The sequence below is a fragment of the Tympanuchus pallidicinctus genome, unplaced genomic scaffold (genome assembly GCF_026119805.1).
Source record: "Tympanuchus pallidicinctus isolate F22 unplaced genomic scaffold, pur_lepc_1.0 scaffold121, whole genome shotgun sequence".
Taxonomy (NCBI): Eukaryota; Metazoa; Chordata; class Aves; order Galliformes; family Phasianidae; genus Tympanuchus; species Tympanuchus pallidicinctus.
Window position 1 is genome coordinate 21,164 of NW_026294639.1, and position 22,525 is coordinate 43,688.

General features: G+C 58.1%; 1 protein-coding gene and 2 long non-coding RNA genes across 9 annotated transcripts in view; 2 read left to right on the top strand and 1 right to left on the bottom strand.

Moving 5' to 3' along the window:
* The window catches only part of LOC128075699 (arf-GAP with Rho-GAP domain, ANK repeat and PH domain-containing protein 1-like), a 42,520-nt gene extending 21,152 nt beyond the window's left edge, over nucleotides 1-21,368 (bottom strand). Inside the window, exons 1-2 of the mRNA XM_052672701.1 lie at nucleotides 21,257-21,368; nucleotides 1,553-1,638 (exon numbers count right to left, since the gene is read on the bottom strand). The gene's annotated coding sequence lies outside the window, so the exon portion shown is untranslated. The remainder of the gene's footprint in view (nucleotides 1-1,552; nucleotides 1,639-21,256) is intronic.
* Nucleotides 2,913-6,118, top strand: LOC128075701 (uncharacterized). Of its 4 annotated transcripts, none has more exons than XR_008203970.1 (3): nucleotides 2,913-2,965; nucleotides 3,958-4,073; nucleotides 5,971-6,118. It is a non-coding gene; the product is annotated as an uncharacterized LOC128075701 (long non-coding RNA). The 4 variants fall into 4 exon arrangements; XR_008203971.1 differs by lacking the exon at nucleotides 5,971-6,118 and adding an exon at nucleotides 5,692-5,732; XR_008203972.1 differs by lacking the exon at nucleotides 5,971-6,118 and adding an exon at nucleotides 5,470-5,556.
* LOC128075700 (uncharacterized) lies at nucleotides 8,634-10,025 on the top strand. Of its 4 annotated transcripts, XR_008203966.1 has the most exons (4): nucleotides 8,634-8,726; nucleotides 9,144-9,268; nucleotides 9,413-9,655; nucleotides 9,906-10,025. It is a non-coding gene; the product is annotated as an uncharacterized LOC128075700 (long non-coding RNA). The 4 variants fall into 4 exon arrangements; XR_008203969.1 differs by lacking the exons at nucleotides 8,634-8,726; nucleotides 9,144-9,268 and adding an exon at nucleotides 9,019-9,074 and having other exon boundaries at nucleotides 9,470-9,655; XR_008203968.1 differs by lacking the exons at nucleotides 8,634-8,726; nucleotides 9,144-9,268 and adding an exon at nucleotides 9,045-9,095 and having other exon boundaries at nucleotides 9,470-9,655.
* Nucleotides 21,369-22,525: the final 1,157 nt, after the last annotated feature.

Consider the following 22,525-nt stretch of genomic DNA (forward strand, 5'->3'; position numbering starts at 1 on the left):
CCATTTGGGGCCATTTGGGGTCTATTGGGGCCATTTGGGGTCTATTGGGACCATTTGGGGTCTATTGGGGCCATTAGGGGCCATTTGGGGTCTATTGGGGCCATTGGGGGCCATTTGGGGTCTATTGGGGCCATTTGGGGTCTATTGGGGCCATTGGGGGCCATTTGGGGTCTACTGGGGCCATTGGGGGCCATTTGGGGTCTATTGGGGCCATTTGGGGTCTATTGGGACCATTGGGAACCATTTGGGGTCTATTGGGGCCATTTGGGGCCATTTGGGGCCATTGGGGGCCATTTGGGGTCTATTGGGGCCATTGGGAAACATTTGGGGTCTATTGGGGCCATTTGGGGCCATTTGGGGTCTATTGGGGCCATTGGGGGCCATTTGGGGTCTATTGGGGCCATTAGGGGCCATTTGGGGTCTATTGGGGCCATTTGGGGCCATTTGGGGTCTCTTGGGGCCATTTGGGGTCTATTGGGGCCATTAGGAGCCATTTGGGGTCTCTTGGGGCCATTTGGGGTCTATTGGGGCCATTAGGAGCCATTTGGGGTCTCGTGGGGCCATTTGGGGTCTATTGGGGCCATTGGGGGCCATTTGGGGTCTATTGGGGCCATTGGGGGCCATTTGGGGTCTATTGGGGCCATTTGGGGTCTATTGGGGCCATTAGGAGCCATTTGGGGTCTCTTGGGGCCATTTGGGGTCTATTGGGGCCATTAGGAGCCATTTGGGGTCTCTTGGGGCCATTTGGGGTCTATTGGGGCCAGTGGGGGCCATTTGGGGTCTATTGGGGCCATTGGGGGCCATTGGGGCCATTAGGAGCCATTTGGGGTCTATTGGGGCCATTTGGGGTCTCTTGGGGCCATTGGGGGCCATTTGGGGTCTATTGGGGCCATTAGGAGCCATTTGGGGTCTCTTGGGGCCATTGGTGGCCATTTGGGGTCTATTGGGGCCATTGGGGTCTATTGGGGCCATTGGGGTCTATTGGGGCCATTGGGGGCCATTTGGGGTCTACTGGGGCCATTGGGGTCTATTGGGGCCATTGGGGGCCATTTGGGGTCTATTGGGGCCATTTGGGGTCTATTGGGGCCATTGGGGGCCATTTGGGGTCTATTGGGGACATTGGGGGCCATTTGGGGTCTATTGGGGCCATTTGGGGTCTATTGGGGCCATTGGGGGCCATTTGGGGTCTATTGGGGCCATTTGGGGTCAATTGGGGCCATTGGGGGCCATTTGGGGTCTATTGGGGACATTGGGGGCCATTTGGGGTCTATTGGGGACATTGGGGGCCATTTGGGGTCTATTGGGGCCATTGGGGGCCATTTGGGGTCTATTGGGGCCATTGGGAACCATTGGGGGCCATTTAGGGCCATTTGGGGTCTACTGAAGGCCACTAGGGGTCATCAGGAGCCATTTGGGGTCCATCTGGGGCCATTTAGGGTCACTGGGGACGACTTGGGGCCACGTGGGACCATTTAGGGCCATTGGGGGCCATTTAGGGCCATTGGGGGCCATTTAGGGCCAGGTGCCCCCAAAGGCCAGCAGCGTTACTCACCGAACTCAGGCGGTGTGGGGTGCAGGGGGGCGCACGGCGGGGTCAATGGGGTCAATGGGGTCAATGGGGTCAATGGGGCAGCGGCACTGCGGGGGGACAGAGGGGTATTATGGGATGGCGGCCCGGAAAGGTGCCCAGCCTTCACAGCACAGCCCTACGTGGAGGAGGAATGGTGCAAAATGGGGGGGGGGGGGGGGGGTTGGAAATGGGGGAGAATGGGGCAAGGAGGGGCTGCAATGGTGCAGAATGGGGAAAGGAGGGGTGGAAATGGGGCAGAATGGGGCAAGGAGGGGTGGAAACAGTGCAGAATGGGGCAAGGAGGGGCTGCAATGGTGCAAAATAGGGAAAGGAGGGGTGGTGATGGTGTAAAATGGGGCAAGGAGGGGTGGAAATAGAGCAGAATGGGGCAAGGAGGGGCGGTGATGGTGTAAAATGGGGCATGGAGGGGCTGCAATGGTGCAAAATGGGGCAAGGAGGGGTGATGATGGTGCAAAATGGGGAAAGGAGGGGCAGTGATGGTGCAGAATGGTGCAAAGAAGGGAGGCAATGGTGCAAAATGGTGCGAGGAGGGGCTGCAATGGTGTAAAATGGTGCAAGGCAGGGCAGCAGTAGTGCAAAATGGGGCAAGGAGGGGTGGAAATGGTGCAGAATGGGGCAAGGAGGGGTGGAAATGGTGCAAAGTGGGGCAAGGAAGGGCAGAGGTGGTGTAAAATGATGCAAGGAGGGGTGGAAACAGTGCAGAATGGGGCAAGGAGGGGCTGCAATGGTGCAAAATGGGGTGAGGAGGGGCTGCAATGGTGCAGAATGGGGCGAGGAAGGGCGGTGATGGTGCAAAATGGTGCAAGGAGGGGTGGAAATGGTGCAAATTTATGCAAGGAAGGGCAGCAATGGTGCAAAATGGTGAGAAGGAGGGGTGGTGATGGTGCAAAATGGGGCGAGGAGGGGTGGAAATGGTGCAAACTGGTGCGAGGAGGGGCAGCAATGGTGCAAAGTGGGGAAAGGAGGAGCAGCAATTAGTGCAAAATGGGGCAAGGAGGGGTGGAAATGGTGCAGAATGGGGCAAGGAGGGGCAGCAATGGTGCAAAGTGGTGCAAGGAGGGGTGGTGATGGTGCAAAGTGGGGCAAGGAGGGGCTGCAATGGTGCAAAATGGTGCAAGGAGGGTTGGAAATGGTGCAAAGTGGGGCAAGGAGGGGCTGCAATGGTGCAGAATGGGGCAAGGAGGGGTGGAAATGGTGCAGAATGGGGCAAGGAGGGGTGATGATGGTGCAAAATGGGGAAAGGAGGGGTGGAAATAGAGCAGAATGGGGCAAGGAGGGGCAGCAATGGCACAAAATGGGGCATGGAGGGGCTGCAATGGCACAAAATGGGGCAGGGAGGGGTGGAAATGGTGCAAAATGGGGCAAGGAGGGGCAGTGATGGTGCAGAATGGTGCAAAGAAGGGAGGCAATGGTGCAAACTGGTGCGAGGAGGGGCAGCAATGGTGTAAAATGGTGCAAGGCAGGGCAGCAGTAGTGCAAAATGGGGCAAGGAGGGGTGGAAATGGTGCAGAATGGGGCAAGGAGGGGTGGAAATGGTGCAAAATGGGGCGAGGAGGGGTGGAAATGGTGCAAAGTGGGGCAAGGAAGGGCAGAGGTGGTGTAAAATGATGCAAGGAGGGGTGGAAACAGTGCAGAATGGGGCAAGGAGGGGCTGCAATGGTGCAGAATGGGGCAAGGAGGGGTGATGATGGTGCAAAATGGGGAAAGGAGGGGTGGTGATGGTGTAAAATGGGGCAAGGAGGGGTGGAAATAGAGCAGAATGGGGCAAGGAGGGGCGGTGATGGTTTAAAATGGGGAAAGGAGGGGTGGTGATGATGCAGAAAGGGGCCAGGAGGGGCAGCAATGGCACAAAATGGGGCAGGGAGGGGTGGGAGTGGTGCAAAATGGGGCAAGGAGGAGTGGAAATAGAGCAGAATGGGGCAAGGAGGGGTGGTGATGGTGTAAAATGGGGCATGGAGGGGCTGCAATGGTGCCAAATGGGGAAAGGAGGGGTGGTGATGATGCAGAAAGGGGCAAGGAGGGGCAGCAATGGCACAAAATGGGGCAGGGAGGGGTGGAAGTGGTGCAAAATGGGGCCAGGAGGGGCAGTGATGGTGTAAAATGGTGCAAAGAAGGGAGGCAATGGTGCAAAATGGTGCGAGGAGGGGCAGCAATGGTGTAAAATGGTGCAAGGCAGGGCAGCAGTAGTGCAAAATGGGGCAAGGAGGGGTGGAAATGGTGCAGAATGGGGCAAGGAGGGATGGAAATAGAGCAAAATGGGGCAAGGAGGGGCTGCAATGGTGCAGAATGGTGCAAGGAGGGGCAGCAATGGCACAAAATGGGGCAGGGAGGGGTGGAAATGGGGCAGAATGGGGCAAGGAGGGGAGGTGATGGTGCAAAATGGTGCGAGGAGGGGTGGAAATGGTGTAAAATGGTGCAAGGAGGGGCAGCAATGGTGCAAAATGGTGCAAGGAGGGGTGGAAATAGAGCAAAATTATGCAAAGTGGGGTGGTGATGGTGCAAAATGGGGAAAGGAGGGGTGGAAATGGTGCAAAGTGGGGCAAGGAAGGGCAGAGGTGGTGTAAAATGATGCAAGGAGGGGTGGAAACAGTGCAGAATGGGGCAAGGAGGGGCAGCAATGGTGCAGAATGGGGCAAGGAGGGGTGATGATGGTGCAAAATGGGGAAAGGAGGGGTGGTGATGGTGTAAAATGGGGCAAGGAGGGGTGGAAATAGAGCAGAATGGGGCAAGGAGGGGCGGTGATGGTGTAAAATGGGGAAAGGAGGGGTGGTGATGATGCAGAAAGGGGCAAGGAGGGGCTGCAATGGCACAAAATGGGGCAGGGAGGGGTGGAAATGGTGCAAAATGGGGCCAGGAGGGGCAGTGATGGTGCAGAATGGTGCAAAGAAGGGAGGCAATGGTGCAAAATGGTGCGAGGAGGGGCAGCAATGGTGTAAAATGGTGCAAGGCAGGGCAGCAGTAGTGCAAAATGGGGCAAGGAGGGGTGGAAATGGTGCAGAATGGGGCAAGAGGGGTGGTGATGATGCAGAATGGGGCAAGGAGGGGTTGCAATGGTCTAAAATGGTGCAAGGAGGGGCTGCAATGGTGCAGAATGGGGCAAGGAGGGGCTGCAATGGTGCAGAATGGGGCGAGGAAGGGCGGTGATGGTGCAAATGATGCAACGAGGGGTGGAAATGAAATGGTGCAGAACGGGGCAAGGAGGGGCAGTAGTGCAAAATGGGGAAAGGAGGGGTGGTGATTGTGTAAAATGGTGCAAAGAGGGGCTGCAATGGTGCAGAATGGGGCAAGGAGGGGTGGTGATGGTGCAAAATGGTGCAAAGAGGGGTGGTGATGTTGCAAAATGGGGAAAGGAGGGGCTGCAATGGTGCAAAATGGTACAAGGAGGGGTGGAAATGGTGCAAAATTATGCAAGGAAGGGCAGCAATGGTGCAAAATGGTGAGAAGGAGGGGTGGTGATGGTGCAGAATGGGGCAAGGAGGGGTGGAAATAGAGCAAAATTATGCAAAGAGGGGTGGTGATGGTGCAAAATGGGGCAAGGAAGGGCAGAGGTGGTGTAAAATGATGCAAGGAGGGGTGGAAACAGTGCAGAATGGGGCAAGGAGGGGCAGCAATGGTGCAGAATGGGGCAAGGAAGGGTGATGATGGTGTAAAATGGGGCAAGGAGGGGCTGTGATGGTGCAAAATGGGGAAAGGAGGCGTGGTGATGATGCAGAAAGGGGCAAGGAGGGGCAGCAATGGCACAAAATGGGGCAGGGAGGGGTGGAAGTGGTGCAAAATGGGGCGAGGAGGGGCAGTGATGGTGTAAAATGGTGCAAAGAAGGGAGGCAATGGTGCAAAATGGTGCGAGGAGGGGCAGCAATGGTGTAAAATGGTGCAAGGCAGGGCAGCAGTAGTGCAAAATGGGGCAAGGAGGGGTGGAAATGGTGCAGAATGGGGCAAGGAGGGGCTGCAATGGTGCAAAATGGGGTGAGGAGGGGTGGAAATGGTGCAAAATGGGGCAGGGAGGGGCTGCAATGGTGCAGAATGGGGCGAGGAAGGGCGGTGATGGTGAAAAATGGTGCAAGGAGGGGTGGAAATGAAATGGTGCAGAACGGGGCAAGGAGGGGCAGCAGTAGTGCAAAATGGGGAAAGGAGGGGTGGTGATTGTGTAAAATGAGGCATGGAGGGGCTGCAATGGTGCAAAATGGGGAAAGGAGGGGTGGTGATGATGCAGAAAGGGGCAAGGAGGGGCTGCAATGGCACAAAATGGGGCAGGGAGGGGTGGAAGTGGTGCAAAATGGGGCCAGGAGGGGCAGTGATGGTGCAGAATGGTGCAAAGAAGGGAGGCAATGGTGCAAAATGGTGCGAGGAGGAGCAGTAATGGTGTAAAATGGTGCAAGGCAGGGCAGCAGTAGTGCAAAATGGGGCAAGGAGGGGTGGAAATGGTGCAGAATGGGGCAAGGAGGGGCAGCAATGGTGCAAAGTGGTGCAAGGAGGGGTGGAAATGGTGCAAAATTATGCAAGGAAGGGCAGCAATGGTGCAAAATGGTGAGAAGGAGGGGTGGTGATGGTGCAAAATTATGCAAGGAAGGGCAGCAATGGTGCAAAATGGTGAGAAGGAGGGGTGGTGATGGTGCAGAATGGGGCAAGGAGGGGTGGAAATGGTGTAAAATGGTGCAAGGAGGGGCAGCAATGGTGCAAAGTGGGGAAAGGAGGAGCAGCAATTAGTGCAAAATGGTGCAAGGAGGGGTGGAAATGGTGCAGAATGGGGCAAGGAGGGGTGGAAATAGAGCAAAATTAGGCAAAGAGGGGTGGTGATGGTGCAAAATGGGGCAAGGAAGGGCAGAGGTGGTGTAAAATGATGCAAGGAGGGGTGGAAACAGTGCAGAATGGGGCAAGGAGGGGCTGCAATGGTGCAGAATGGGGCAAGGAGGGGTGGAAATGGTGCAGAATGGGGCAAGGAGGGGTGATGATGGTGCAAAATGGGGAAAGGAGGGGTGGAAATAGAGCAGAATGGGGCAAGGAGGGGCGGTGATGGTGTAAAATGGGGCATGGAGGGGCTGCAATGGCACAAAATGGGGCAGGGAGGGGTGGAAATGGTGCAAAATGGGGCCAGGAGGGGCAGTGATGGTGCAGAATGGTGCAAAGAAGGGAGGCAATGGTGCAAACTGGTGCGAGGAGGGGCAGCAATGGTGTAAAATGGTGCAAGGCAGGGCAGCAGTAGTGCAGAATGGGGCAAGGAGGGGCTGCAATGGTGCAGAATGGGGCAAGGAGGGGTGGAAATAGAGCAAAATGGGGCAAGGAGGGGCTGCAATGGCACAAAGTGGGGCAGGGAGGGGTGGAAACAGTGCAGAATGGGGCAAGGAGGGAGGGGCAGAGGTTGTTCAAAGTGGTGAGAAGGAGGGGTGGAAATAGAGCAAAATGGGGCAGGGAGGGGCTGCAATGGTGCAAAATGGGGTGAGGAGGGGCTGCAATGGTGCAGGATGGGGCGAGGAAGGGTGGTGATGGTGCAAAATGGTGCAAGGAGGGGTGGAAATGAAATGGTGCAGAACGGGGCAAGGAGGGGCAGTAGTGCAAAATGGGGAAAGGAGGGGTGGTGATTGTGTAAAATGGTGCAAAGAGGGGCTGCAATGGTGCAGAATGGGGCAAGGAGGGGTGGAAATGGTGCAGAATGGGGCAAGGAGGGGCAGCAATGGTGCAGAATGGGGCAAGGAAGGGTGATGATGGTGCAAAATGGGGCAAGGAGGGGCTGCAATGGTGCAAAATGGGGCAAGGAGGGGTGGTGATGGTGTAAAATGGGGCAAGGAGGGGTGGAAATAGAGCAGAATGGGGCAAGGAGGGGCGGTGATGGTGTAAAATGGGGCATGGAGGGGCTGCAATGGTGCAAAATGGGGCAAGGAGGGGCAGTGATGGTGCAGAATGGTGCAAAGAAGGGAGGCAATGGTGCAAACTGGTGCGAGGAGGGGCAGCAATGGTGTAAAATGGTGCAAGGCAGGGCAGCAGTAGTGCAAAATGGGGCAAGGAGGGGTGGAAATGGTGCAGAATGGGGCAAGGAGGGGCAGAGGTGGTGTAAAATGATGCAAGGAGGGGTGGAAATGGTGCAGAATGGGGCAAGAGGGGTGGTGATGATGCAGAATGGGGCAAGGAGGGGCAGCAATGGTGCAGAATGGTGAGAAGGAGGGGTGGAAATAGAGCAAAATTATGCAAAGAGGGGTGGTGATGGTGCAAAATGGGGCAAGGAGGGGTGGAAATGGTGCAAAGTGGGGCAAGGAAGGGCAGAGGTGGTGTAAAATGATGCAAGGAGGGGTGGAAACAGTGCAGAATGGGGCAAGGAGGGGCTGCAATGGTGCAAAATGGGGAAAGGAAGGGTGATGATGGTGCAAAATGGGGAAAGGAGGGGTGATGATGGTGTAAAATGGGGCATGGAGGGGCAGCAATGGTGCAAAATGGGGAAAGGAGGGGTGGTGATGATGCAGAAAGGGGCAAGGAGGGGCAGCAATGGCACATAATGGGGCAGGGAGGGGTGGAAGTGGTGCAAAATGGGGCAAGGAGGGGCAGTGATGGTGCAGAATGGTGCAAAGAAGGGAGGCAATGGTGCAAACTGGTGCGAGGAGGAGCAGCAATGGTGTAAAATGGTGCAAGGCAGGGCAGCAGTAGTGCAGAATGGGGCAAGGAGGGGTGGAAATGGTGCAGAATGGGGCAAGGAGGGGCAGCAATGGTGCAGAATGGTGAGAAGGAGGGGTGGAAATAGAGCAAAATTATGCAAAGAGGGGTGGTGATGGTGCAAAATGGGGCAAGGAGGGGCAGCAATGGCACAAAATGGGGCAGGGAGGGGTGGAAACAGTGCAGAATGGGGCAAGGAGGGAGGGGCAGAGGTGGTGCAAAGTGGTGAGAAGGAGGGGTGGAAATAGAGCAAAATGGGGCAAGGAGGGGCTGCAATGGTGCAAAATGGGGCAAGGAGGGGCGGCGATGGTGCAAAGTGGTGCAAGGAGGGGTGGAAATGGTGTAAAATGGGGCAAGGAAGGGCAGCAATGGTGCAAAGTGGTGACAAGGAGGGGTGGTGATGGTGCAAAATGGTGCAGCAATGGTGCAAAGGGGGGCTGTGAGAGTGCAAAACGGTGCAAGGAGGAGCGGTAATGGTGCAAAACGGTGCAAGGTGGGGAGGTGGCAGTGCAAAGTTAAGCAGCAATGGTGCCAAATGGAGCAGGAATGGTGCAAGACAGTGCAAGGTGAGCGGTAATGGTGCAAAATGGAGCAGCAGGAGTGCAAAACGGTGCAAGGTGGGGCAGTGAGAGTGCAAAATGGAGCAGCAATGGTGCAAAATAGAGCAGCAATGGTGCAAAATGGAGCAGCAATGGTGCAAAATAGAGCAGCAATGGTGCAAAATGGAGCAGCAATGGTGCAAAATGGAGCAGCAATGGTGCAAAATAGAGCAGCAATGGTGCAAAATGGAGCAGCAATGGTGCAAAATAGAGCAGCAATGGTGCAAAATAGAGCAGCAATGGTGCAAAATAGAGCAGCAATGGTGCAAAATGGTGCAAGGTGTAGCAGGAATGGTGCAAAGTAGTGCAAGGTGGGGTGGTGATGGTGCAAAGTAGAGCAGCAGTAGAGCAAAATGGTGCAAGGTGGGGTGATAATAGTGCAAAATAGAACAGGAATGGTGCAAAGGGGAGCTGTGAGAGTGCAAAATAGTGCAAGGTGGGGTGGAGAGAGTGCAAAGTCAAGCAGCAATGGTGCAAAATGGAGCAGCAGGAGTGCAAAATAGTGCAAGGTGGGGGTGACAGTGCAAAACACAGCGGCTGTGGTGCAAAATAGAGCAGCAGGAGTGCAAAATGGTGCAAGGCGCAGCAGGAATGGTGCAAAGTAGAGCAGCAATGGTGCAAAGGGGGGCTGTGAGAGTGCAAAATGGTGCCATGTGGGGCAGCAATGGAGCACAATTAAGCAGCAATGGTGCACAGGGGGGCTGTGAGGGTGCAAAGTAGTGCGAGGAGGAGCGGTAATGGTGCAAAACGGTGCAAGGTGGGGTGGAGAGAGTGCAAAGTTAAGCAGCAATGGTGCAAAATAGAGCAGCAGGAGTGCAAAATAGTGCAAAGTGGGGCAGTAATAGTGCAAAATAGAGCAGTGATGGTGCAAAGGAGAGCTGTGAGAGTGCAAAATGGTGCAAGGCGTAGCAGTAATGGTGCAAGTAGAGCAGCAATGGTGCAAAGGGGGGCTGTGAGAGTGCAAAGTAGTGCAAGGAGGAGCGGTAATGGTGCAAAACGGTGCAAGGTGGGGAGGTGGCAGTGCAAAGTTAAGCAGCAATGGTGCCAAATGGAGCAGCAGGAGTGCAAAATAGTGCAAGGTGAGCGGCCACTGGTGTGAGACAGGGCAGCAATGGTGCAAAATGGAGCCAGGGTTGTGCAAAGAGGAGCAATGGTGCAAAACAGAGCGGCTGTGGTGCAAAGCAGAGCAGAAACGGGGCAGCTGTGGTGCAAAAAGGAACAGAAACGGAGCAGCACTGGTGCAAAATGGAGCAGAAATGGTGCAAAATGGAGCAGAAACGGGGGGAGGGGGAGCAGCAGTGGTGCAAAGTGGAGCAGTGGTGCAAAAAAGCAGCTGGGATGCAAAATGGAGCAGAAATGGAGCAGCTGTGGTGCAAAACAAAGCAGCACTGGTGCAAAATGGAGCAGCAATAGAGCAAAATGGAGCAGAAATGGGGGGGAGGAAGCAGCAGTGGTGCAAAGTGGAGCAGTGGTGCAAAAACAGAGCAGCTGCGGTGCAAAACAAAGCAGCAGTGGTGCAAAATGGAGCAGAAATGGTGCAAAATGGAGCGCAAATGGAGCAGCAGTGGTGCAACAGCTGCACCAACGGCTCACGAGGGAGCAGCCATGGAAGCCCAAAGCAGCGCAGGGCACCAACAAATGCAAAGCAGAGCAGAGCAAAGGAGAGCAGAGCAGAGAAGAGCAGAGCAGAGCAGAGCAGAGCAGAGCAGAGCAGAGCAGAGCAGAGCAGAGCAGAGGAGAGGAGAGCAGAGGAGAGCAGAGCAGAGGAGAGCAGAGCAAAGCAGAGCAGAGCAGAGCAGAGCAGAGCAGAGCAGAGGAGAGCAGAGCAGAGCAGAGCAGAGCAGAGGAGAGCAGAGCAGAGGAGAGCAGAGCAGAGGAGAGCAGAGCAAAGCAGAGCAGAGCAGAGCAGAGCAGAGCAAAGCAGAGCAGAGGAGAGCAGAGCAGAGCAGAGCAGAGCAGAGGAGAGCAGAGCAAAGCAGAGCAGAGCAGAGCAGAGCAGAGCAAAGCAGAGCAGAGGAGAGCAGAGCAGAGCAGAGCAGAGCAGAGCAGAGGAGAGCAGAGCAAAGCAGAGCAGAGGAGAGCAGAGCAGAGCAGAGCAGAGCAAAGCAGAGCAGAGGAGAGCAGAGCAGAGCAAAGCAGAGCAGAGCAGAGCAGAGCAGAGCAAAGCAGAGCAGAGGAGAGCAGAGGAGAGCAGAGCAAAGCAGAGCAGAGCAGAGCAGAGCAGAGCAGAGCAGAGCAAAGCAGAGCAGAGGAGAGCAGAGCAGAGCAGAGCAGAGCAGAGCAGAGCAGAGGAGAGCAGAGCAAAGCAGAGCAGAGCAAAGCAGAGCAGAGCAGAGCAGAGCAGAGAAGAGCAGAGGAGAGCAGAGCAAAGCAGAGCAGAGCAGAGCAGAGCAGAGGAGAGGAGAGCAGAGCAGAGCAGAGCAGAGCAGAGCAGAGGAGAGCAGAGCAGAGCAAAGCAGAGCAGAGCAGAGCAGAGCAGAGCAGAGCAGAGCAGAGCAAAGCAGAGCAAAGCAGAGCAGAGCAGAGCAGAGCAAAGCAGAGCAGAGCAGAGCAGAGCAGAGCAGAGCAGAGCAAAGCAGAGCAGAGCAAAGCAGAGCAGAGGAGAGCAGAGCAAAGCAGAGCAGAGCAGAGCAGAGCAGAGCAGAGCAGAGCAGAGCAGAGCAGAGCAGAGGAGAGCAGAGCAAAGCAGAGCAGAGCAGAGCAAAGCAGAGCAGAGCAGAGCAAAGCAGAGCAGAGCAAAGCAGAGCAGAGCAGAGCAGAGCAAAGCAGAGCAGAGCAGAGCAGAGCAGAGCAGAGCAGAGCAAAGCAGAGCAGAGCAAAGCAGAGCAGAGGAGAGCAGAGCAAAGCAGAGCAGAGCAGAGCAGAGCAGAGCAGAGCAGAGCAGAGCAGAGCAAAGCAGAGCAGAGCAGAGCAAAGCAAAGCAAAGCAGAGCAGAGAAGAGCAGAGCAGAGCAGAGCAGAGCAGAGCAGAGCAGAGCAGAGCAGAGGAGAGGAGAGCAGAGCAAAGCAGAGCAGAGCAGAGCAGAGCAGAGCAGAGCAGAGCAGAGGAGAGCAGAGCAGAGGAGAGCAGAGCAGAGCAGAGCAGAGCAGAGCAGAGCAGAGGAGAGCAGAGCAGAGCAGAGCAGAGCAGAGGAGAGCACAGCAGAGAAGAGCAGAGCAGAGCAGAGCAGAGCAGAGGAGAGCACAGCAGAGAAGAGCAGAGGAGAGGAGAGGAGAGGAGAGCAGAGCAGAGCAGAGCAGAGCAGAGCAAAGCAGAGCAGAGCAGAGCAGAGCAAAGCAGAGCAGAGCAGAGCAGAGCAGAGCAGAGCAGAGCAAAGCAGAGCAGAGCAGAGCAGAGCAGAGCAGAGAAGAGCAGAGAAGAGCAGAGAAGAGCAGAGCAGAGCAGAGGAGAGGAGAGCAGAACAAAGCAGAGCAAAGCAGAGCAGAGCAGAGCAGAGCAGAGCAGAGCAGAGAAGAGCAGAGCAGAGCACAGCAGAGAAGAGCAGAGGAGAGGAGAGGAGAGGAGAGCAGAGCAGAGCAGAGCAGAGCAGAGCAAAGCAGAGCAGAGCAGAGCAGAGCAGAGCAGAGCAGAGCAAAGCAGAGCAGAGCAGAGCAGAGCAAAGCAGAGCAGAGCAGAGCAGAGCAGAGCAGAGCAGAGCAGAGAAGAGCAGAGCAGAGCAGAGGAGAGGAGAGCAGAACAAAGCAGAGCAAAGCAGAGCAGAGCAGAGCAGAGCAGAGCAGAGCAGAACAAAGCAGAGCAAAGCAGAGCAGAGCAGAGCAGAGCAGAACAAAGCAGAGCAAAGCAGAGCAGAGCAGAGCAGAGCAGAGCAGAGCAGAGCAAAGCAGAGCAGAGGAGAGCAGAGCAGAGCAGAACAGAGCAAAGCAGAGCAAAGCAGAGCAAAGCAGAGCAGAGCAGAGCAGAGCAGAGAAGAGCAGAGCAGAGAAGAGCAGAGAAGAGCAGAGCAGAGCAGAGCAGAGCAGAGAAGAGCAGAGCAGAGAAGAGCAGAGCAGAGCAGAGCAGAGCAGAACAGAGAAGAGCAGAGCAGAGCAAAGGAGAGCAGAGCAGAGCAGAGCAGAACAGAGAAGAGCAGAGCAGAGCAGAGCAGAGCAGAGCAGAGCAGAGCAAAGCAGAGCAAAGCAGAGCAGAACAGAGCAGAGCAGAGCAAAGCAGAGCAGAGCAGAGCAGAGCAGAGCAGAGCAGAGAAGAGCAGAGCAGAGCAGAGGAGAGCAGAGCAGAGCAGAGCAAAGCAGAGCAGAGCAGAGCAGAGCAGAGCAGAGCAGAGCAGAGCAGAACAGAGCAGAGCAAAGCAGAGCAGAACAGAGCAGAGCAGAGCAGAGCAGAGCAGAGCAGAGCAAAGCAGAGCAGAGCAGAGCAGAGCAGAGAAGAGCAGAGGAGAGCAAAGCAGAGCACAGCCCCCATTCCCCCCCCCCCCCCCCCCCATTCCCTACCTGCTTTGGGGTGGGCAGTTGTGGGGTGACCCCAATTCAATCCTATTCAATCCACCCCCCACAGCCCCAAATTTGCCCCCCCCCCCCCCCCCCCCCCCCCCGTCCCTTTGCTGCACTTCCTGCTGCTGCCCTGGACTTCCTGCGGCCCCATAACCGCAATGGGGGGGGCTGGGGTTATGGGGGGGGGGGGGGGGGGGGAACCCCTTAATGGACACCGGGCAACCAAGGCTGCCCTGAAAGAACCCCAGCTCCCCCCCCCAAGGGGCCCCATAACCCCCAAAGGACCCCATATCCCATTAGGGGTCCCATATCCCCCCCACATGACCCCATATCCCCTTAGGGGGTCCCACATGCCCTCCAAGGGTCTCCATCCCCCCATCAAAAGACCCCATATCCCCTTTAGGGGTCCCCATATGCCCCCCAAAAGGCCCCGTATCCCTTTATGGGTCCCATATCCCCTTAATGGTCCCCATTACCCCCAAAAGACCCCATAGCCCTTTAGGGGTCCCCATATGCCCCCCAAAGGACCCCAAATCCCCTTTAGGGGGGCCCATATCCCCCCCAAAAGACCCTGTATCCCTCTATGGGTCCCCATGTCCCCTTAAGGGTCCCCATAAGCCCCAAAGGACCCCATATCCCATTAGGGGTCCCATATGATCTCCAAACGACCCCATATCCCCTTAGGGGTTCCCACATGCCCTCCAAGGATCTCCATCCCCCCCCAAAGGACCCCATACCCCTTAAGGGTCCCATATGCCCCCCAAAAGACCCCATAGCCCTCTAAGGGTCCCATATCCCCCTCAAAAGACCCCATATCCCCTTATGGGTCCCCATATCCCCCCCAAATGACCCCATATCCCCTTTGGGGTCCCACATGCCCTCCAAGGGTCTCCATCCCCCCCTAAAGGACCCCATTCCCCTTTAGGGGTCCCCATATGCCCCGCAAAGGACCCCGTATCCCTTTACGGGTTCCCATAGCCCCTTAAGTGTCCCCATAACCCCCACATGACCCCATATCCCCTTAGGGGCCCCATATCCCCCCCACATGACCCCATATCCCCTTTGGGGTTCCCATATGCCCTCCAAGGCTCTCTATCCCCTCCCCCCCAAAGGACCCCTTATCCCCCTTTAGGGATCCCATATCCCCTTAAGGGTCCCCATAACCCTCAAAGGACCCCATATCCCCCATAGGGGTCCCCATATGCCCCCCAAAAGACCCCGTATCCCTTTAGGGGTCCCCATAACCCCTTAAGGGTCCCATATGCCTCCCAGAAGACCCCATATCCCTTTAGGGGTCCCATATCCCCCCATCAAAGGACCCCATATCCCCTTAGGGGTCCCATATCCCCCCCAAAAGACCCCGCATCCCTCTATGGGTCCCCATATCCCCTTAAGGGTCCCCATAATCCCCAAAGGACCCCATATCCCCTTAGGGGTCCCATATCCCCCCCCAAATGACCCCATAGCCCTTTAGGGTCCCCATATGCCCCCCAAAAGACCCCGTATCCCATTAGGGGCCCCCATATCCCCCTCAAATGGCCCCCCATATCCCCTTAGGGGTTCCCACATGCCCTCCAAGGGTCTCCATCCCCCGCCAAATGACCCCATATCCCCTTAAGGGTCCCATATGCCCCCCAAAAGACCCCGCATCCCTCTATGGGTCCCCATAATCCCCAAAGGACCCCATATCCCATTAGGGGTCCCATATCCCCCTCAAAAGACCCCATATCCCCTTATGGGTTCCCATATCCCCCCCACATGACCCCATATCCCCTTTGGGGTCCCACATGCCCTCCAAGGGTCTCCATCCCCCCTCCAAAAGACCCCATATCCCCTTAGGGGTCCCCATATGCCCCCCAAAGGACCCCATAGCCCCTTAGGGGTCCCATATGCCCCCCAAAAGACCCCAAATCCCCTGTAGGGGGTTCCCATATCCCCCCCAAAAGACCCCATATCCCATTAGGAATCCCATATCCCCCCCCACATGACCCCATATCCCCTTTGGGGTTCCCACATGCCCTCCAAGGATCTCCATCCCCCCCCAAAGGACGCCATTCCCCTTAAGGGTCCCATATGCCCCCCAAAAGACCCCATAGCCCTTTAGGGGTCCCCGTATCCCCCCCAAAAGACCCCATAGCCCCTTAGGGGGCCCCGATTCCCCCAAAAAGAAAGCCTAAGGGGGATATGGGGGCATAAGGACCCCTAAGGGGGGATGGGGACACCTAAGGTGGGGATATGGGGACCCATGAGGGGGTATGGGGGCATAAGGACCCTTAAGGGTGATATGGGGACCCCCAGGGGGGGATATGGGGACATGAGGACCCCTAAGGGGATATGGGGACCCCTAAGGGGGGATATGGGGCTGTAGGACCCCAAAGGGGATGGGATGGAGATAAGGGGACTCTGAGGGGGTATGGGGACCCCTGGGGCGGGATATGGGGACACCCAGGGGGGTTTAGGGCCATAAGGGCCCTTAAGGGGGTATGGGAACCCCTAAGGGGGGATATGGGGGCATAAGGACCCCTAAGGGGATATGGGAACCCTAAGGGGGGATATGGGGGCATAAGGGCCCCTAAGGGGGGATATGGGGACCCTAAGGGGGGATATGGGGGTATAAGGGCCCCTAAGGGGATATGGGGACCACTGGGAGGGGATATGGGGGCCACTGGGGGGGATATGGGGACATGAGGACCCCTAAGGGGATATGGGGACCCCTAAGGGGGGTATGGGGACCACTGGGGGGGATATGGGGGCACAAAGACCCCTAAAGGGGGATGGGGACCCCTAAAGGGTGAATATGGGGACCCCTAAGGGGGGTATGGGGGCATAAGGACCCCTAAGGAGGTATGGGGATCCAGGGACCATTAAGGAGGTATGGGGACCCCTAAGGGGAGAAAATGGGGCAGGGGGATATGGGGACATGAGGACTCTTAAGGGGGTATGGGGACCCCTGGGGGGGGGATATGGGGACCCCCAGATGGGAATATGGGGGCATAAGGACCCCTAATAGGGGAGGGGAACCCCTAAGTGAGGATATGGGAACCCCCAGGCGGGTATGGGGACATAAGGACCCCTAAGGGGGTATGGGGACCCCTAAGGGGGGATATGGGGACCCATGAGGTGATACGGGGGCATAAAGACCCCTAAGGAGATATGGGGACCCCCAGGGGGGGATACGGGGACCCAAGGACCCCTAAGGAGGTATGGGGACCCCTAAGGGGGGATATGGGGACCCACGAGGTGATACGGGGGCATAAAGACCCCTAAGGAGATATGGGGACCCCCAGGGGGGGATATGGGGACCCAAGGACCCCTAAGGAGGTATGGGGACCCCTAAGGGTGGTATGGGGACCCCTAAGGGGAATATGGGGGCACAAGGACCCCTAAGTGGGTATGGGGACCCCCAGAGGGGAATATGGGGGCATATGGACCCCTAAGGGGGTATGGGGATCCCTAAGAAGAGATATGGGGCTGTAGGACCCCCAAGGGGACGGGATGGAGATAAGGGGACTCTGAGGGGCTATGGGGACCCCTGGGGGGCATATGGGGACACCCAGGGGGGTTTAGGGCCATAAGGGCCCTTAAGAGGGGATATGGGGACCCCTAAGGGAGGATATGGGGGCATAAGGGCCCCTAAGGGGATATGGGAACCCTAAGGGGGGATATGGGGGCATAAGGGCCCCTAAGGGGGGATATGGGGACCCCTAAGGGGGGATATGGGGGTATAAGGGCCCCTAAGGGGGGATATGGGGACCCCTAAGGGGGGATATGGGGGCATAAGGACCACTAAGGAGTTATGGGGACCCCTAAGAGTGATATGGGGACCTCTGGGAGGAATACGGGGGCAGAAGGACCCCTAAGTGGGTATGGGGACCCCTAAAGGGGGATATGGGGATCCCCAGGGGGGAATATGGGGGCATATGGACCCCTAAGGGGGTATGGGGACCCTTAAGAGGAGATATGGGGCTGTAGGACCCTAAAGGGGACGGGATGGAGATAAGGGGACTCTGAGGGGGCATGGGGACCCCTGGGCGGCATATGGGGACACCCAGGGGGGTTTAGGGCCATAAGGGCCCTTAAGGGGGTATGGGAACCGCTAGGGGGGATATGGGGGCATAAGGACCCCTAAGGGGATATGGGGACCCCTAAGGGGGGATATGGGGACCCCTAAGGGGGGATATGGGGGCATAAGGGCCCCTAAGGGGATATGGGGACCCCTAAGGAGGGATATGGGGGCATAAGGACCCCTAAGGGGATATGGGGACCACTGGGGGGGGATATGGGGGCCACTGGGGGGGGATATGGGGACATGAGGACCCCTAAGGAGTTATGGGGACCCCTAAGAGTGATATGGGGACCACTGGGGGGAATACGGGGGCAGAAAGACCCCTAAGTGGGTATGGGGACCCCTAAAGGGGGATATGGGGATCCCCAGGGGGGAATATGGGGGCATATGGACCCCTAAGGGGGTATGGGGACCCTTAAGAGGAGATATGGGGCTGTAGGACCCTAAAGGGGAAGGGATGGAGATAAGGGGACTCTGAGGGGGTATGGGGACCCCTAAGGGTGATAGTGGGACCCCTGGAGGGAATATGGGGGCATAAGGACCCCTAAGGGGGGAGGGGGACACCTAAGTGAGGATATGGGGACCCCTAAGGGGGGATATGGGGACATAAGGGACCTTAAGGGGGTATGGAGACCCCTCAGGGGGGGATATGGGGACCCACGAGGTGATACGGGGGCATAAAGACCCCTAAGGAGATATGGGGACCCCCAGGGGGGATATGGGGACCCAAGGACCCCTAAGGAGGTATGGGGACCCCTAAGGGTGGTATGGGGACCCCTGGGGGGGATATGGGGACGTAAGGACCCCTAAGGGGGTATGGGGACCCCCAGAGGGGAATATGGGGGCATATGGACCCCTAAGGGGGTATGGGGATCCCTAAGAAGAGATATGGGGCTGTAGGACCCCCAAGGGGACGGGATGGAGATAAGGGGACTCTGAGGGGGTATGGGGACCCCTGGGGGGCATATGGGGACACCCAGGGGGGTTTAGGGCCATAAGGGCCCTTAAGAGGGGATATGGGGACCCCTAAAGGGGGGATATGGGGGCATAAGGACCCCTAAGGGGATATGGGGACCCCTAAGGGTGATATGGGGAACCCTAAGGGTGATATGGGGAACCCCTGGGGGGATATGGGTACATAAGGAACCTTAAAGGGGGATGGGGAGCCCTAAGGGGATATCGGGACCCCCAGGGAGGTATAGGGACATAAGGACCCCTAAGGGGGGATGGGGACCCCTAAGAGTGATATGGGGACCACTGGGGGGGATATGGGGACCCCCAGGGGGGTATGGGGACATAAGGACCCCTAAGGAGGTATGGGGACCCCTAAGGGGAATATGGGGGCACAAGGACCCCTAAAGGGATATGGGGATCCCTAAAGGGTGAATATGGGGACCCCTAAGGGGGGTATGGGGACCCCCAGGGGGGTATGGGGACATGAGGACCCCTAAGGGGGAATGGGGATCCCTAAGGGGGGATATGGGGGCACAAGGACCCCTAAGGGGGGATGGGGACCCCAAAGGAAGGATATGGGGACACATGAGGGGATATGGGGACATAAGGGACCTTAAGGGGGTATGGAGACCCCTCAGGGGGGGATATGGGGACCACGAGGTGATACGGGGGCATAAAGACCCCTAAGGAGATATGGGGACCCCTAAGGGTGATATGGGGACCCCTAAGGGGGGTATGGGGACCCATGAGGAGATATGGGGGCATAAGGACCCCTAAGGGGATATGGGGACCACTGGGGGGGGATATGGGGGCCACTGGGGGGGGATATGGGGACATGAGGACCCCTAAGGAGTTATGGGGACCCCTAAGGGGGGTATGGGGACCACTGGGGGGGATATGGGGGCACAAAGACCCCTAAAGGGGGATGGGGACCCCTAAAGGGTGAATATGGGGACCCCTAAGGGGGGTATGGGGGCATAAGGACCCCTAAGGGGATATGGGGACCACTGAGGGGGGATATGGGGGCCACTGGGGGGGATATGGGGACCCCTAAGAGTGATATGGGGACCCCTAAGGGGGGTATGGGGACCACTGGGGGGGATATGGGGGCACAAAGACCCCTAAAGGGGGATGGGGACCCCTAAGAGTGATATGGGGACCCCTAAGGGGGGTATGGAGACCCCTCAGGGGGGGATATGGGGACCCACGAGGTGATATGGGGGCATAAAGACCCCTAAGGAGATATGGGGACACCCAGGGGGGGATATGGGGACCCAAGGACCCCTAAGGAGGTATGGGGACCCCTAAGGGTGGTATGGGGACCCCTAAGGGGAATACGGGGGCACAAGGACCCCTAAGTGGGTATGGGGACCCCTAAGGGTGATATGGGGACCCCCAGGGGGGTATGGGGACATAAGGACCCCTAAGGGGGTATGGGGATACCTAAGGGGGGATATGGGGGCATAAGGACCCCTAAGGGTGATATGGGGAACCCTAAGGGTGATATGGGGACCACTGGGGGGGATATGGGGACATGAGGACCCCTAAGGGGGGATGGGGACCCCTAAGAGTGATATGGGGACCACTGGGGGGGATATGGGGACATGAGGACCCCTAAGTGGGTATGGGGATCCCTAAAGGGGGATATGGGGGCATATGGACCCCTAAGGGGGTATGGGGATCCCTAAGAGGAGATATGGGGCTGTAGGACCCCCAAGGGGATGGGATGGAGATAAGGGGACTCTGAGGGGGTATGGGGACCCCTGGGGCGGGATATGGGGACACCCAGGGGGGTTTAGGGGCATAAGGGCCCTTAAGAGGGGATATGGGAACCGCTAGGGGGGATATGGGGGCATAAGGACCCCTAAGGGGATATGGGGACCCCTAAGGGGGGATATGGGGGCATAAGGACCCCTAAGGGGATATGGGGACCCCTAAGGAGGGATATGGGGGCATAAGGGCCCCTAAGGGGATATGGGGACCCCTAAGGGGGGATATGGGGGCATAAGGACCCCTAAGGGGATATGGGGACCCCTAAGGGGGGATATGGGGGCATAAGGGCCCTTAAGGGGGGATATGGGGACCCCTAAGGAGGGATATGGGGGCATAAGGGCCCCTAAGGGGGTATGGGGAACAAAGGACCCTTCAGGAGGTATGGGGACCCTTAAGGGAAGGAAATGGGGCAGGGGGCCACGCCGATGCCGGGGACACCACTAGAGGAGCACCCCACTGCCATCCCAGCCCCATAACCGAACCGCCCCCCTGCCATCCCAGCCCCATAACCGAACCGCCCCACTGCCATCCCAGCCCCATAACCGAACCGCCCCACTGCCATCCCAGCCCCATAACCGAACCGCCCCCACTGCCATCCCAGCCCCATAACCGAACCGCCCCCACTGCCATCCCAGCCCCATAACCGAACCGCCCCACTGCCATCCCAGCCCCATAACCGAACCGCCCCCCTGCCATCCCAGCCCCATAACCGAACCGCCCCACTGCCATCCCAGCCCCATAACCGAACCGCCCCCACTGCCATCCCAGCCCCATAACCGAACCGCCCCCACTGCCATCCCAGCCCCATAACCGAACCGCCCCCACTGCCATCCCAGCCCCATAACCGAACCGCCCCACTGCCATCCCAGCCCCATAACCGAACCGCCCCACTGCCATCCCAGCCCCATAACCGAACCGCCCCACTGCCATCCCAGCCCCATAACCGAACCGCCCCCCTGCCATCCCAGCCCCATAACCGAACCGCCCCACTGCCATCCCAGCCCCATACCTTCCCCCCCCCCACTGCCACCCCAGCCCCATACCTTCCCCCCCCCCACTGCCACCCCAGCCCCATACCTTCCCCCCCCCCACTGCCATCCCAGCCCCATACCTTTCCCCCCCCCCCACTGCCATCCCAGCCCCATAACCGAACCGCCCCCACTGCCATCCCAGCCCCATACCTTCCCCCCCCATCCCCACATACCTGCCTCCTTCCTCCTGCTCCCCAGACCTTGGGGGCAGAGCCGGGGGGCTCTCGGGGGTCCCCGCTTTGCCTTCGTGGTGTCTTTTAGCCGGCAGGGGGGGGGCGAGGAGGGGGGGGGGGGGCCACCCCATAATCCGTGGGTCGGCCGGCAGGGGAGGAAGGACCGAAAACGGGGGGGGGTCTGCAGCTCAACCTGGGGGGGACGGGGGGGGGGGGAGGAGGCCGGGGGGCCGGGGGGCTCCATAGGAGAGAGGGGGGGAAGGAAGACGCGACGCGGAGCGGGGACGGGTTTGGGGCCGGGGGGATGGGGGGAAGGGGGCAGAGGGGGCAAAGCTTTGCGCAGCCCTAAAAGGATGCGGCGGCGATGGCCGGGCAGCCGGACCCCCAGCTGGGTCAGATCCGCCTCGGCCAGGCGGCGGCAATCGGCCACGGTGAGCAGGCGGCGCTGCGCGAAGGCGCCGCTGTATTGGCCCAGGTGCAGGGCGGCCAACCACGAGGAGACCGGCACCGAACCGTCGGCATCCATGGGGGGATGGAGAGGGGGTGGGGGGCAGAGCATCGGGGGCTGCGAGGGGAGAAAGGGGGTGAGGGGGGAGGGGAGCCCAAGGCCAGTGCCAAGCCCAGTGCCAACCCCAGTGCCAAGCCCAAATGCCAACCCCAATCCCAAATCCCAATGCCAACCCCAAACCCCAACCCCAATCACAACCCCAAATCCCAATGCCAACCCCAATGCCAACCCCAATCTCAACCCCAATCTCAACCCCAATGCCAACCTCAACCCCAAATCCCAACCCAAATCCCAACCCAAATCCCAAATCCCAACCCCAACCCCAAATGCCAACCCCAATCACAACCCCAATCACAACCCCAATGCCAACCCCAAATGCCAACCCCAAATCCCAACCCCAACCCCAACTCCAACCCCAACCCCAATCCCAATCCCAACCCCAATCTCAACCCCAATGCCAACCCCAACCCCAACCCCAACCCCAAATCCCAGTGCCAACCCCAATGCCAACCCCAACCCCAACCCCAAATCCCAGTGCCAACCCCAAATCCCAACCCCAACCCCAACTCCAACCCCAACCCCAATCCCAATCCCAACCCCAATCTCAACCCCAACTCCAACCCCAACCCCAATCCCAATCCCAACCCCAATCTCAACCCCAATGCCAACCCCAACCCCAACCCCAACCCCAAATCCCAGTGCCAACCCCAAATGCCAACCCCAACCCCAACCCCAAATCCCAGTGCCAACCCCAATGCCAA